We start from the raw sequence: 13715 nt of genomic DNA, 5'->3' as shown, positions 1-13715 counted from the left end.
GGCATTGTAAAGTATATGACCTGTAGCAGACCTTGCTTAAACACAGCAAATAATTTCTATTTCCAACCCACAAACAATATGATTAAGTGTAACCCAGAAAAACAAAATCAAATCTTGTCTAAAAATGGAACAACCCCACAGTCATTCTTGCTTTAGGAGTATTAGAGATGAAATATCTATCACAAATATTTTTAACCAATCTGTTTTACTCACACTATTTCCCAGAAATGGCATAAACCATAACTAATATCCTAGGAACATAAATTCTTAGCTTAACTGTATTGGCGTCACCTGGCATGTTCTGGGAGCAGTAGCTGGGGAGGAGAGATACGTAAAAGTGATGATCAGTGATCATCAACAAAGCAGGCTACTTTAATTTTAGTATAATTTATTCATGATGCTATTTGTACTTTGAATGGAATACTACACACACATCATTTCATCGTTTCCATAAACGCCTTTTATCTGCAGGAACTACCTCATTAATGTAAACTGGTTACATTCATTATTTTTTAGTTATTCAAGTTTTTAGTTCATTTTGTTGCTGAAGGTAACAGGCTGCTGTTCTAGTTTGAATATTTTTAATTTTAATCGTTTTGTTTTTGAAATGAAAATACAATTATTCATTTCGCCTTCCTTTTCCTCCCTCCAACCCTTCCCAGGTAATGTACTTGCTTTCTCTCAAATTTATCATCTTTTGAAACTTTGATGAACTTTACGAAAATCTATTTTCTATTATTATATAGATGACAGGACTATGTCTTCCTGAGGGTCGTTAGTTCTGTCACAATCAAGCAGCCATCACACAGGATCAATGGTCCCAAAGAACTCGCATCGTGCTCGATGCTTGTGAAATATGGAATTTTACAAAGTAGTGGGCAGGGCGGCCAACTTCTCCTGGATTCCATAGAGTTGTGTTTGTGTTAAGATTGAACATATTGCATCCTGGGATCACCAGAATCATGGGAAAGTCAGGAGGGCTGCTCACATGCAGCAGCACGCAGGTAAGTCTGAGGCCAGGTGACGCTGAAAGAGGCTATACATTGTAGAGTGATGTTTAAAGTGGACACTGGGCAAACTGTACTAATCACAGCAGGGAAGGACAGTCAGAGAAAGGCAGCCAGACAAGCAATGTAAACAAAGGTACAGAGGTTTACATGACAGGTTCTTGACTGGATGAAGACAAGCTGAGGTGGTAAAACTGGGAGGATAAGGAAAAAGGCAGGTGAGTTCCCTCAGAAACGGGAGTATGTCCTAACTGGAGCCAGCACTCACCTCAGAAGAAAGGACCCTGCTTGTGGCTGTGGTTTAAGCATACCTCTGACATTGTTCTTTGCAGAGACATAAGCCTTGAGAAATATGAGCGCTCTGGGTTTATGATGTAGTGGCACACAAATCCGTGTCTGGGTAGGGAGGATGCCAAATGGTTCTTGGCTGGAACTATGATTTATTACAATGGAGTGGAACGGCTGTGAAATCCACAACAAAAATAACACATCAAAAGAGTTCAGGAAGGGGGGAAAATGCCACACAAAAACAAACACAAATGTTCCTATCCTTATCTAGAATTCTTTGTTCTTTTTTTCTTCATTGATCTCCTAAATCAGTACTGACTCCAAATTTAAATAAAAAAATAAAACCACCCAGCTCAAACCAGCTTAAGTCAAAGGCAGTTTATGAATTAAAAGTTGCATAACCACCAGAGCTTCTCACTTTAGCCCTTTTGGAGTGGTGAACTAAAACAAAGCAAGAAAGGGTTTGCCCCTGCCAGCCCAGGACAAGCTGATGTTGTCTTCTTTTTGAATGATATATGGTGATAAACCAGAAGAAAAAGGCTCTCTTTCCAGGGAACTCTGCTCTCCTATCTCTAAGGATCGGCTCAGGAGCTGGTGTGAAATCCTGCTGGAAGGTGTGAAAGCCAGCAAGGATCTGCCTGGTCCACAGTGACCCTTCCTAGGCAGTTTCCTTTCTTTTCTGGAACAATCCAGTATAGAAAGGTAGAGTCTGTGTTCTTCTGGCTTGGCCTTGAGCATAAGATTCATCTTTATTTATGTGTCTGAGTTTTTGTGTTGCGGGTGTGTGCATGAGTATGAAGGTGCCTGTTGAGGCCAGATGAAAGAATTCCCCTAAACCTGCAGTTACAGGGGGCTATGAGCTGGAAAGTGGGTGCTGAGAAGCCAATGCTGGTCCTCTGCAGTGACAGCGAGAACTCTTTTTTTTTAAATGTATATTTTTTTATTGGACATTTTTAACTTACACTTCAAATGTTATTCCCTTTCCCAGTTTCCCAGCCATAAGCCGCCTCTCCCATTCCCCTCCCCTTCCCCCTTCCCAACCACATCCCCTTTCTGCCTCTCCAACTCTTAATCACTGAGTGCCTCTCCAGCCCAAAAGTTTCAGCTTCTAAAAGAGAAATAGGTGCACTTATCCTCACATGCTAATAGCAAGATAACAATAAAACCTAAGATTAAATGGGAAATGGGGATGCATGTTCATAAGGGAAGGAACAACTCTCTTTCCCACAACTGCAGTGGGAAATGAGGAATGGGTTGCTAATCTTGCTGGAACTCACTGGAAGCCTGTGACAATGACAGGGGAATTAGCCCTGAAATCCACTTCCCTTCCTCCTGAGGCATTCAACAAGACTCCTTCAGTTTCCTTTAAAGCAAAGGGATCCAGTTCCATCCAGTGAGCATGTGGACATACATCATCATAATCACTGTCAGGCTTGGCCTATAGAAATATCTAGAGACTTCTCTGGAAAATTTCTATGCCCACGCACTGCAACTTCGTTGAAAGATCAGAAGTCTTTGGACTTACAGGAGGACAAATTGTATGCGACCCAATTCCACAAAGGCCTCCAAAGAGCACCAGTCAATCAGGAACTACGCAGAGAATACCGCTCTGTCTGAGATGATTTGTAATTACTATGATGCCACTTTCTATTCGGATCATCATGGTATGAAGGACCTGTGGAACGTGGCTTTTTGGACATTTGACAATATGACACTGTGCCTAAGTTTCTTTATTCCTTCAGCTCCCTTAAAACACATTGATAACTTGAAAAAATTGTGCACATCCAAGTTGGGCATTAAGCTCAATGGCAGAATAATTGTCTAGAATGCACAAGAGGGCAGGCCAGAAATCTCATGCTTGCTGTCAAGTCTGATAACCCCAGGACACATAAGGTGGAAAAACAAAACTGACTTCCACATCTTGTACTCTGACCTCCCATAGGTTACATTCCCTTACACATGCACATACATAAAATAAAAAAGAAAGAAACCTAGAGTACAAAAGGCTCTGTGCTTAATTGCTGCACCAAGCACCTTCCCTTACATATCTATGACATGGAAATGAGAGAAGGGGAAGGAAAGGGTTATATATTTAAAGAGGGCAGTTTTCCTAGAATGTCGGATAGAAATTCAAGAGGAAATGAATACAAGCGAGTTGGGATGAGATAACATAGGTAGGATCATCACTAACTGTGAAAATCCACTCATGATTACAACAGGGGAAAACAGTGACTGTAGATTATCCTTTGGGGAGAACTGCCTGGGAACCTCGCTGTTGATCACCCAACTTCCGGATACTACCTCTTTGTAAAGGAAAATCACACAAGTTGTGTAAGGCAAAGTCTCTCCTTCAGAATGGCTGGGTTAAAATGACAGGAGAGCAATCTGAAAGAAAACTGAGAAGACATTAAGGTTGTGGGAAAAGTCCCCTGGATCACACCCAAAGTGACATAAAGGTCAACTTTGCAAAACTGAGAAAATGGGATGGGGGTCCTCTCCCTAACAGGTGGAATGATACAAACAGAAACAAAGCAGCCATTCTGACCACAGTGATGGTAAGGAAGGCTAGTATATCCATGAATCTAACAGAAAAGGGATTTGCTGAGAAACTAAGAGGAACACAGCTCCTACATACCTCTGTGCTGAGAATAGTTAGCTTCTACAATGGCAGCTTAGGTAAAAGTCATTTGGGGTAACAGGCACTAATGATTTACTTAAAGTAAAAGGACATTGCAGTGAAAGGGAGGAAATCTTAACTCTGTTCTCTGGATCCCAGGTAAATCTATATATCAAACTCTACTCAGTGTGTACGCTGTGTTCTTTGTTATTCCCCCCAGGAATTCTTAATAACATGGATATGCAGGTAGGGGAAAGGGAAAGGTGACCCATATCTTAACTGAGAAAAGTGCTTCAGCCCAAACCAAAAAATACTGTAGTATCCCTGCCTAAAACAAAGTCGCACGCGCGCGCGCGCGTGTGTGTGTGTGTGTGTTTGTATAAATAATTTAAACTCAGACTATGGTTCAGATGCTGACACCATCACAGATTATTTTTTTAAAATGACTTAGTTCAATTCTGCCAGCATTTCCTCAGTTGTACAAGAGACACGAGTGTAACTACTTAGAAGGGCAAAATGCTTAGAAACATATCTGTCCCTGCCTGAGGAAAGAAGGAACTGGGGGAAGCCGGTGAAGTAACATGTATAAAATGAATAAAATTGACAGTGACAGACTGAGAGAATGCTGGCTGCTCCACTCACCACAGCTTTCCTTACTAGAAATGTAGGTAGAGCACATCTTCCAGCCTCCTTTAAGCATGGAAGTCACACCCTCCTGGATCTGAGTTTTACCAAGTGTCCCTAAACAAAAGTGACTGGCACCACCTGCCAGCCAGGGCAATTAACACCCAGTCTCTTTCTTCTAAAAATTCCATAGGATTCAGCAGAGTTTCATGAAGGGGGTCTCTGACTCATACCTTCCAGAATTGCTGCTAAAAATCACCCATATCGGGACGTGACAGGAATTAAAAAAATTGTATTTTACGCATGAAGCAATATGCTTCCCTGACTTGTGTGTTAGAGATGTTAAACTAGGCAATCCACTCCAGTCAGGTTCTTTGATTTTCACCTCATGTTTTACACCTATTGTGGAAACTTAAAATGGAGACCGTTCCAGCTTTAAAGCTAGGGAAACTCAGACTCACACAAGGTGTCTGACTGTTAGAAGCAGATTTGGAACTCGGTGAGTCTGCTATAAGGTCAAGGGCCTTCCCTCCCTGCAAAAAGAATTGCAGTGCGGACTGTGTTCTTGCTTTCTCCCTTGGTCACCTCTGATCCCTGGCATGTTTCTTCTTTAAAACTACTCATTGTCCCTCATAAGTTTGCATCCAGAACTAGGAGAACTCCTCCCATGCACTCCTTCTAAGGGCTCATCCCAGGCATTTGCCTTATGACAAGGAAACTGGCTCTGAGAAGACAGACTCTGGGTACTTCTGCAACTGGCTACTTTGTCACTGGTAATGAATGACAGACACAAACAAAAAGAGAAAGGTAACAGTAACTCCCAAGCTGGCAGTGATCCCTTAAAAGGAGTGTTGGCCCAGTGATACCAACAGATACCTGTCTCATACCTTGCTACTTTATTTCACTGTGAATTTACCATACCTCATCCTCAAATGTGCTCAAATTTTAATGATTTATTTAAATTTTCTTCTCATAGAAAATAATAAAGGAAACTTAAGACAAAGATGAAGAAAAAGAAATCACTTAAAGCACTAAATCCTGGAGTCTGAAAGACTTCCGGTGCTGTTTTATACATACAAAACAATGAAAACAAAGGACGTGTACACATCAAAGACTAGAAGCCTACCCCTGACCATCACAGGAAATGGGTTTGGTAAAAATCCTATAAAAGCAAGTTCACCACAAAGTTGAATTTCACCTGATAAAAAGAGAGGTTACAGCTCACACGTATTTTTTTCTTCTGACTTTGAATATAACAAAGAAAACTAAAATGCATTGAAACCAATATCAGATAAAGTTGGAGATAGCAGAAAGCTGAATAAGTCAGGAGTATAAAGAGGGTGGTTTCCATCAACAGGCTTAGTTAATGAGGTTATGTTGATTTTGATTTTTTTTTGTAAGACTTAAATTGCAAATAAAAGTTGTCCTGAGGAACTTTTGAAAGAATTTGCAGCCAAAAACTCAGGAGTTTAAAGGTTAAAAGTGCAAAGGCATACTTCTGAACAAGAGGACATGTATAAAATAAAGGGATGATAAAAAAAAAGGAAAGAAAAATCCAACTGCATTTGACAGATTTGTTCTTCAGTCACCCTTAATCGGGTACTTCTGGAATGACTATGGAAGGAGGTTCTTAACTGCTTTCCAACTGACTTGAAAGTCTTCAAACCTGAGAAATTGCAAGTGGGTTGACAGGCAACAAATAAGAGATCTGCCTTTTGTTGCAGTTTCCAGAGGCAGCTTTAACAACAGGTGACTTCTCAGAGCTGTAGACTCTTAATTCAAAAGACCTTTCCCACCTTGCAAGCAACCTGAGTGTTCCACACTGAACCCTAATGAGACTTATCCTGACCTCTTTTTTTTTTTTTTTATTAACTTGAGTATTTCTTATATACATTTCGAGTGTTATTCCCTTTCCCGGTTTCCGGGCAAACATCCCCCTCCCCCCTCCCCTTCCTTATGGGTGTTCCCCTCCCAACCCTCCCACCATTGCCGCCCTCCCCCCATAGACTAGTTCACTGGGGGTTCAGTCTTAGCATATCCTGACCTCTTATACCAAGACAGGCAGTTAAAGTCGGTGGAAACCAATGTTTTGTTTTGTTTTAAGAGAAGGGAGGGGGTGAATAGAATTTTATAAAGCAGCAAAACTCATGATCTTAGTGAACTAAGCTTTGGATACTCAGCAGTGTTTCTTACTGTTCACAACCCACTGGAAATTCCCAACCTGCTCTGAATGAAATCTAGACGAAGGCACCAAGAACAGATTTAGAGAAATCTGAGTTGGCTCTTGACCCAGCAAGGCGTGTCTGTAGTCTGATGTGATGCTCTTTTTCAACCCCCTGAATTGAGACTGATAAAGCCTGCTCTCCAGCAAGGCTTGAAACATTACTGTAAGGAACTCCCACCCCACCCCCAAGCTACAGTTGCTAGGGCACCTACTGTGCTAAGGAACAAGAACTATACATCTCGACATGCAAAAGCATAAAAGCGCATTCCAAATTATTCTATGTAGTGGTCCAAACAAATCAGTCCTGTTGTGTTTGTTCCTTGAAACACCCAGCTCCCATCACCGTAAATCACTGGAAAAGCCCACACAATTAAAAGGCATCTTTATTTTGAAAAAAACATGGCTTGTCCCCCTATTGGTTCCTGTAGGAAACTAGGAAAAGTTCAGCGAGTGGGGCTCACAGGACCTGCCTTACAAACAATCCTTTTAATGTGTCCCCAAGATCTAGCCTGCTATCCTTCCTGCACTCCACACACTCCAGGGATTATCAGTTACACTGATTTACCTGGTCACAGCCTCTGCAAATCTTTGCCTCAGAGCATAATGCCTGGGGCTCACAACCTATCACCTTATTTCCCAATGCTCTAGGCAGCCTCCTTGCAACACAGCGCGGTGCCACAAAATGCATTCACACATCAGGTTCTGCTTGGTTAAAGAGACTGAGGAGCCTACCTACGTCTACCTGGCCTACGCCTTTCAGTTTTAGTGAAATATATACAGTAGAGAACGGTAAAGAGCAGAAATGAAGCAATAATTATTTTGAGAGCTAAAGGGTTAAAGGTTGGCACCTGCGGGACGCCTGATACCCATCTCTCTGCCGCTTGTGCAGAGGACGTGGTGCAGTTGCCTTTGCCTTCCCCAAAGAAACTGAACGTCCTCCCCTCCCCATAAGTTATTGGAAAAACATGCTGCCCCTACAAGCTGCTAAGACCAACACTGGAAAAATCTCGTGCCCTCCACAACACCAGAGACCTGGTCGGTGTTGTTAAGCGCGGAGCAATCACTCACCGTGCTTTGCAAGGAACCCTACACAGTGTGGGCGCTCCAAAAATGAGCGTTTCAAAAGCGATCTCTCAATGCTGTGTCCCAGTCTCCCGAGCCCTGATGTCCAAGTCCCTTCAAATTTCAGTCCAACTTCATCTGCCCATACTACGGATTGCTCCTGGATAGATACCCCGGCACGGCACCCTCCCACAGCATTTAAAGAAAGAAAAAAAAAGCTCGAAGGCGCCCACGGAGCGAAGGCGCACAGAGAGGGCAACAACGTGACCCAGCTGAAGACGCTGATTTTAAGGGTTCTGGGTGCATTTTCTGCTATAGGCTCTTCGTTTGGTGGCCGTAACGCAGAGCAACAAACTTCTTTTCACAGTAATAAAGGAGAACACGGGTCACCAGGAGGTAACAGTGGCGTCCGGGGGATGGGGTGCTGCTACGCCAGGTAGAGTTTTCTCAGCTCCTCACAGCCTCCCGGTCAGCCCCGCAGGAGCGACAACCCTGGGTACAGATCTGTCCATCCTCAGTCCTTAAGGACCAAGCTCTTTTATCCCAAGCCACAAACCAGGGTGCCTGGGAGAGAGCGCTCTGGAGTCGGGATGGACTTACCCAAGACGCCCGGCACAGCGCTTAGGAGAACTGGGCTTGCAACACAGCCAGCGTCCGAAGGTCCCAGCGGAGTGGCAAAAGCTCCCTACTTGCGACCAATCCTGGTTATGAACCTAGTGCTCTGTGGCTGCCGCGCGCTCTTCTCCCTCCCCGCGCTTGTGGCAGCTCTCAAAACCCGGCGCACCGGAGTTCAGGCTGCAGCGGTTCCTTTGCTGCCACCAGCGGAAGACTCACAGGGAGGGGGGCGCCGAGACAAGGGGAGGGCGGGGGCGGGGGCGCGCTCAGTGGAGCTGGGCATGCTCAGTGAGTCACCAGAGGCAGTGCACCCTTAGGCGTAGCACCTGCACCGCCCTGCCCTGGGGAGGCGACCCCGAGTACCCACGCGGGACACTGGTAAAGGGGGCATTGTCGGACATGACTAGCTCTGTCTGGTTCTTGGAGAGGGACGTAAAGGGTGTGTTTGTGCCGGGGTTCAAAGAGAGGATGGCATCTTCCTTGCCACCTGAATATTGGGGAACCAGTAGGTGCGACCTGCCTTTGGCTTCTTGTACACTCGGAATCTTAAAGGTGGCCAGGGATACCACGTCTGGACTAAGAATCGCTGCGCATGGGTTTGGGATAAGCGGTAGTAAAAGACTTGGGATATGGACCGAGAAGGCTTTAGGGTCGGACTTACTTGCTAGTTCTTAGGCCAAGGGCATCCGCCAGACAGTGAAATGAACCGGACCTGGTGTCTTTACCGGTACAACATATTGTCAAGCTGAATGAGTCTGGAAAGGGATAAGGGGAAGGAGGAAACACTTGCGATAAAATAGGGACAAGGATCAATATGTGCAGTATGGGGGCATACTAAAAGCGTCGTTATTCAAAAGCAGGTGCAACGGTTTAATGGTAGTCCTGTGGTCATTACACAGGACTCTACAATTCTTTGCAGAAATGGCTCCCTTCCCTTCGCTCCAACTCTAAATTTCGAGGTAGCCATCGAGACTGGGTAGGAAGTCTGAGCCCCCTTGATCCCTGCGCAAAGGGAGTCTCCAGGCAGAGGAGAGGCAACCCAGTGGAGCTCATTGGAAACCATTTCCAGCAACCCCAAGAGAGACTGAATTTTCTCTCCCTGGATAGAAAAAAGCCCCCCGGGGATTTTACAGAACCCCAGCTTCCTGTGCCTGTCTCAGCAGTTTGGAGCTACATAAACAACTTCTGACCATTTACACAATCATACAAACCTACCCTGACATCTCCATTATGTGGGAAAGATGTTAACTGGGAAACTATTTTTAAACTACTGCAGTAAGCAATCACCCCACTCCTCTAAACACATGCGGCAGCCTTCTTAGTTGGTACAAGTGATTTTGGTTTTGATTTAGTCTCACGTTTGGTTGTTATTGTTTTTTACTTTTAACATAATTAATTCTTGAAAAATGAGCAGATCTTAATGAAGGGATAGATATCGTAAGTGTTTCTCAGTTTCTGAAGTTACTGTTGGAAAAAAGAGCCCCTGACCTCATTTTCTTAGTTCTCAAATTGGGAGACAGAATAAGCCCCTCCCCTTCACACATGGGAAGGAATTTTTCCAGAAAAGAAAACTTGGTAGTATATTTTCCCTGGTAAATTACTAAAGATGAATGGTTTCTAGTAAGTTGAATTCATCTGCCTGATCTACATGATTCTGATTATTTTTTGCTGCATTGATAACATATATGTGTGTGTGTGTGTATGTGTGTGTATGTATTTCTCTTTTTGTATTTTTTTAAATTAATTTTTTCTGCTAGCATACAAAAGAAGTGGATTAATTAATACATTTCCATATATATGTGTGTGTATATGTATACATATATACATAACATATATTGAGTATGAGTATTTTGTCTTGTATATGTCCTCTCACTACATTCCTGAATCCCCACCCAAACAGCCATAGTCTATTTTTAACCAAGAGTCACTGGAACACGCACGCACACATGCACATGCGTGCGCGCACACACACAAACACACACTCACACATTCATATATATATTCTTATTATATGTTATATATTATTTTCAGTAAAAGTTGATAACAAATATGGCCTGGCTTAGGAGAAAACATTCTTTTGTGTACACACACACTCAGCATAGTCTGAGAAAACGTGGTATTATGGCATTTTAAACTCAATATACAATTAGCAACAGTTAAAAAGAGGGGAGAGAGACTGACAAGATGTTCCTCCAGTAGGATGAAAATTGCAATAATTTTCAAACTGTTGTGAACACTACGAGAAAACTCCGTCAACTATGTTTCTGAATTTCAGTTCTAAATGTTTCATTTGCTCTCTTACCTTTAATTTGTTTTTCATGACTACTGTACGGGAGACCTTGTAATGTAGCAAAGGAAAGAAAGCTCACTATGACCATGACTTAGAATCTGCTCAAGAGATGACCATCTAGTAAGGAACCCAATGTATATCTGGAGAGACAGATCTGGGTCGGATTGCTGGGATGTCAGTTAACTGATAAGCTGGGGGCTGGGGATCGTTCTTTCAATCAGCCTGCATCTAGCTTAAAATAAAAGCAATAATCCAGTCCCGATTTTCTATCCTGCAGGGAAGAAGCAAGGCCACCTCTGCCAAGAAAGCCAGCTTCTCACTGAAGCTCTCCTGATTGGGGAGTGTTCCTCAGAGAATCAACCTCTGCCAGGAGATGGAAGTGGCTTATTTGGAAGAAAACATCCTCACACGTGTGTGTCCCTGTATATCCGGGACCCCCAGCTAAGTGTTAGTTCCGTGCTCAGAGAACCTGTGATTGGGATTCTCTGGGGGGAAATGTTCCAAACGAATCAATTAACACCACCAGCAGAGAGTTCAATACCACTGTACTGAGACCCAGCTTTGTATCAGTGCATGAATGAATTACTAGTGCTCATGTCATTTGCAAATAGTCATCATTATAGCACAGTGGAAAATACCCATTTAGTCTGAGTAGCACCTTAGCAGCACATTCCAATAACCCTCATGGACCCTCCAAAGTATTTGCACATATATGTGCAGATTAAGCTTCAGATAGTTTAATATGGGACTGTCTATTTGGACACAAGGTCACCCCTTACACTCATTAAACCAATCTGAATGAGGTCTGATAACTCTTAAGGGAAATCAGCACTTGAAATGCTTTCGACTTTTTGGAGACACGGACGGAATATATCAGCAGGTTTCACTCAGCATGAGACAGCTCTGAAAACTCCAGAAAGGACATGTCCCTGTGCTGTCCCACCCCACCCTCAGAGTCGTTCTTCACACATCCAGGGTTTATGGTGGGTGTGAATTTAATGTGAGGGGTGGAAGGGGGGGAGAGGAGTACTTTACAGAAAAAGCGTGTTTCTTCTAACCAAATCTGATCTGAGTCAATTTTTCTGCTGAGTCCTCCTACCCAGTGGGAATTTTAAAAAAAAAATCCTAAACAGCACTTTTTTGTGTTCTAAATGACATGAATAAAATGATCCAGGGCTGAAAAGATAACTCAGTGTGTAGTTGTGCTTGCTTTTCATGAAACCAAGGGGGAACTTAGTTCAATTTCTGCAAACACAGAAAGAAAAAAATCCTAGGCTTGGCCATGCGTCTGAAACCCTACCCTTTTGCAGGCATCTATCTGTTATAGGCAGTTATAGTTATAGTTATAGTTATAGTTATAGTTATAGTTATAGTTATAGTTATAGTTATAGGCAGATATCTGGGACTTGATGGCCAGCCGTCCTGAGCTAAGTGAGATACTGTGTCCCAAAGTGTATGACAGAGGGTAGTGGAGGAAGAACTCCTGAAATCTTTGACGTGTACACTCACCGGCACATGTTCCTGTCCACAAACACCCAGACACCCAGACACACACACACACACACACACACACACACACACATACACACACACACACTGGAAAATAGGTTGAAGGAGCTGTGGGGACAACTCAGATGAAACAAAACAGCTGGTTTTTATACTTAATTTGATTTGCTAAAGCCTTAATAATCTTCATGTAAGAAGTAACACTTGTACCTCTCCCTGGTTTTGAAGAATAACCTTAAGTTTATAACAAATGAATAAAATAATGTTTGCCTGTAGAATTGTGTCAGGATGGCTTTATATTCCATTGTTAAGATACAGCAAGGAGAACTTGGAACACTAGGAATAGCCTTCTCAGCTCACTCCTATTTCACTGACGTGGGTGACTCTTGAGCTGCAGTCTAAGGACGTGGGAATAATAATGGCTTCATAGTGAGATAATGGTAATTAGCACACAAAAATTCAGTTAATTACCATGAAGGTTATGACACAGACTGACAGACAGAGTCAAAGTAAACTCCAAGCTTTCCACCCCCAGTCAAGACTCTAAAAGGGCCTGTGAAGCTCCCGTTGAATTTAGACATAAAGCACAATTGAAATCAGTCACCTGTTCGCCCTCCATCCTTATTTGTAGACCTAATTTCTTGGTATGAAATTCAAAAGCAGTGGGTCTAAGAGGAGTGTATATTTTGATAAAGTGCGTATAGTTGATTTTCATTGTTCCCTGTGATTATATCCCATAAAGTTGCTGTACATAATAAAGTGTTCCCAGTAAAAATAGAGAGGTAAGTCCCAGAGTCACTCTGTTAAAAGGATCTTTATTAAGCGATGAGCACATAATCCTATTTTCTGGAAGCTTCTGGTAGATGCTCTGTTTTAGTATTTGTTATTGTTTCCTAAACACTGAACTCGCTTCTCAGTGCAGTAGCCTTTGCCTAGCAGAACTTGTTATCCGAAGTTTGTATTTCTCTGTAAAGCACAGCAGCCTTTTTAGAAACACCAGGAAACACGGTATGTATAGGGTCATTTTGAACAGCAAAATTGCCAGAGAACATTCTAAAATACCTAGCAGTGCCAGAAATGAAATTTCCAGGCACTGTAGGCTGAAGCGAGAAGGCAGGGTATCACCTTGCTTGACCTGGGCCAGGAGACTGTCTTTGGAGGCTCAAGCTATGTTCTCTGTACATTATAAGCACCCATGTGCCTCCAGGTATCATCTTCAGTGGTTTAAGTATTAATCTCTGGGTTACAGAAAACTTTGAACAAGAAAGCAAATTTTGCAGTTATGGAATCTGCAAGTAATGAGGATTAACTGGATCAGGTTGCTTGGCTTTAAAGGGAGAGGCTCATGAGCTCACTTGATTTGTGTTTCAAATTACATGCAATCGAATTTATAATCATTTGAAAATATATTATTGTGAGATTAAAAAAAAAACCCTTTGTACGTTCTGTAGTATGTCTTCTGCCAGTTTTCTCAATCAAATT

The 13715-nt window shown here is 42.7% G+C and overlaps 1 protein-coding gene across 4 annotated transcripts in view; it reads right to left on the bottom strand.

The window, feature by feature from the left end:
• Window positions 1-8546, bottom strand: part of Cntn4 (contactin 4) — a 993738-nt gene extending 985192 nt beyond the window's left edge. For 3 of the 4 annotated variants that reach the window (XM_087655634.1, XM_087655636.1, XM_087655638.1), the window contains exon 1: window positions 8423-8495. The gene's annotated coding sequence lies outside the window, so the exon portion shown is untranslated. 4 annotated transcript variants of the gene reach the window in all.
• Between the last annotated feature and the right edge of the window lie 5169 nt (window positions 8547-13715).

This window comes from Rattus norvegicus, chromosome 4 (assembly GCF_021556685.1).
Source record: "Rattus norvegicus strain SHRSP/BbbUtx chromosome 4, alternate assembly SHRSP_T2T, whole genome shotgun sequence".
Lineage (NCBI taxonomy): Eukaryota > Metazoa > Chordata > Mammalia > Rodentia > Muridae > Rattus > Rattus norvegicus.
This window is presented reverse-complemented; position numbering and strand designations above follow the sequence as displayed.